Source organism: Dendroctonus ponderosae, unplaced genomic scaffold (assembly GCF_020466585.1).
Source record: "Dendroctonus ponderosae isolate FM_Combo_2020 unplaced genomic scaffold, Dpon_F_20191213v2 Dpon_F_20191213_11, whole genome shotgun sequence".
Taxonomy (NCBI): Eukaryota; Metazoa; Arthropoda; class Insecta; order Coleoptera; family Curculionidae; genus Dendroctonus; species Dendroctonus ponderosae.
Genome location: NW_026017213.1, coordinates 2,767,002 through 2,769,711, shown reverse-complemented (window position 1 = coordinate 2,769,711; position 2,710 = coordinate 2,767,002). Strand labels below are relative to the sequence as shown.

Genomic DNA, 2,710 nt, shown 5'->3' with positions numbered 1-2,710 from the left:
ACTGGACAAAATATCAAGTATCTACTCGCTCCAGTTTAAACTTGATCAATTTTTGAAAATTGTTCAACTTGAAGGTTCTGGTCAGGTTCGACTGTGAGTTTGTTAATTCCTGCAAAATCATTCTGCAGCCCGTTTTTATTGAAATTTGGGCCGTTTGTAGTGGTCGACTGTTCTTAAAGCTGGACAAAATTTCAAGAGTTTATTCTCTTTGGTTTGGACGGGACAATTTTTTGAAAATTGTTAAATGTGAATGTTCTGGTTACTCGCGACTGTCAATTTGTTAATTCCTGCAAAATCCGTTTGCCGGCCATTTCAATCCAGATTATGGAAAATTGCAGCGCTCTGCCGTAGACACGACTGGACAAAATATCAAGTATCTACTCGCTCCAGTTTAAACTTGATCAATTTTTGAAAATTGTTCAACTTGAAGGTTCTGGTCAGGCTCAACTGTAAGTTTGTTAATTTCTGCAAAATCATTCTGAAGGCCGTTTCTATCGAAATTTGGGACATTAACAGCGGCTGATTGTTCTTAAAGTTGGACAAAGTTTCAAGAGTTTATTCGCTCCGGTTTGGACGGGACAAGTTTTTGAAAATTGCTTAATGTGAAAATTGTGGTTACTCGCGACTTTAAATTTGTTAATTCCTGCAAAATCATTCTGCATGACGTTTTCTATCGAAATTTGGTACGTTTGCAGTGGTCGACTGTTCTTAAAGCTGGACAAAATTTCAAAAGTTTATTCGCTCCGGTTTCGACGGGACATTTTTTTGTCAAATTTTTTTGACAAATTTGTTAATTCCTGCAAACTCATTCTGCATGCCGTTTCAATCCAGATTATGGACAATTGCAGCGCCTTGCCTTAGCTACAACTGGACAAAATTTCAAAGCTCTACTCGCTCCAGTTTAAACTGGACGAATTTTTGAAAATCACCCAACTTGAAGGTTCTGATCAGACTCGACTGTAGGTGCTTGCAATCCGAAGCCAAAACGCCAAAAAAGCTCCGCATTTGCCAAAAAAGTTAAAAAGTTGCTATTCAAGAGCCTTGCACATTCGGCGCTTTTCAGGCTTATTCCTGCTGACCCGCTGAAAAGCTTGAATATTACGAAATTGGGTCATCGAGTGCAAGTCGATTGACTTTGGATGACTCGGCTTTCATCATAAACGAAACGCTGACGCCCACAAGCTTGACCTTTCTTAACCGTCGCCTTGTTTAACATTTAACGAAGCTTTTCCGAGTCGTAATCGCCAGAAAAACCACAATTTTTTTAAAAACTTACCTGGGCCAGATTATTGCGGACGGGACTATCCATCAGTCTTTGCAGAAATATCAAGTCAGTTTCTTTGATTTCATTGCGCTCTTCCAACTGGTCGATGTTCTCTTGTACGTGTTGGAATGCGGCTAGAAAAAATAGTTTTAAGTTTGAATGCTGATGTTTTACACTATAGGAGGTCTTGTTCTGGATGTTATGAAAGTTTGCTTAAACCTCAAGTTTCCTGAATATACCTACGTTGATTGATTGATAGAGTGAGTTTTTCCCGGAGTTTCAAAATTAACTTTTTACGCACGATAGTAAGTTTGTGTAAGTAAACCTGATAAACTAGTGGAAATAAGTCTGTCAGCAAAGCCACTTAATATTCATCAGGCAGACTAAAAAAAGGAATTTTTCAATTTCCAGCGTCAATCGTCCGCTTTCGATAAATCAATTTGGGTGGAATTTACACTTTGGGCCATTTTGGCCCCAGATGGGTTTCGACTGTCGTCAGTGGATTATTTCTGAATCCACTATTTTAAACTGCTCACTTTGAAAACGTCTATTGTAACATCGCGTGCATGCAAAGATGAGTGAAATGCTTGTTTATTGTTCCGCCGCTCACTTTTCCTGATATCCCATAAACACGTTCATCCATCTCGAAATTCACCAATAAACATCCTCAAAACTCTAATTAAACAATCTCGCTTTCAAAGGTGGTTTCCCACAGTTGTTTGTTGGGTTAAACTGTTGCAATTTCGCGTGCTTGAGTGGAGGAATGAGGCGAAATTGACGACGTTGAAACACTCACCTGCAGCAAGTGGAAAAACATGGGAAATTGATGAAACTCTAGCCGAAACAAGCGACAAGTTGCCCGCAAGGAGAACAAATGAATTATTAAAAATAGCACTCTTTTCCCCACTTGCTAGACCTCATTCAGCGATTTCCCCAATTTATTGACTAACGATACTTCCGAACTGTTTATATTGAAAACGAACGTCTCATTTTACAGTATCCAGAGCTCGGAATTTCCACGATGGGACCTGCATTTTTTTGGGGGGTTTTGTTGTTTTTAATGGAAAACCGCCACTTACCATCACAGTTGCTATCGGGCTTTCCATTAGATTCCAGGCTCATTTTTTTGAAACTGTGCAAAAGCTCACGTTTTTCGAGACACTCGCCGTTTTTCCCGAATCGCACCATTTCGACTTTGAATCGTCTCTCGCACACCCGGACTGAACATTCCACCCTGTTTCCGGTCCACACAATTTCTCTATTCTGGAAGTGTTACGCCTTCGCCCTTTCTGTTCACTGGAAGCTGCTGTACGGTCGCTATGATACAGCTCAGATTAAGCAGGGACGGATTTCCATTGGTTGGCACGCGATCTGTGCGCTTTGAAGCTCACTAATAAGAATCATGCTACTTTTGTCCTTAAAAGCGCTGTTTAGTGTGGGATAACC

General features: G+C 40.3%; 1 protein-coding gene across 1 annotated transcript in view; it reads right to left on the bottom strand.

Moving 5' to 3' along the window:
* The window catches only part of LOC125502924 (protein PALS2-like), a gene marked incomplete in the record, with an annotated part of 20,306 nt that overhangs the window by 14,374 nt on the left and 3,222 nt on the right, over positions 1–2,710 (bottom strand).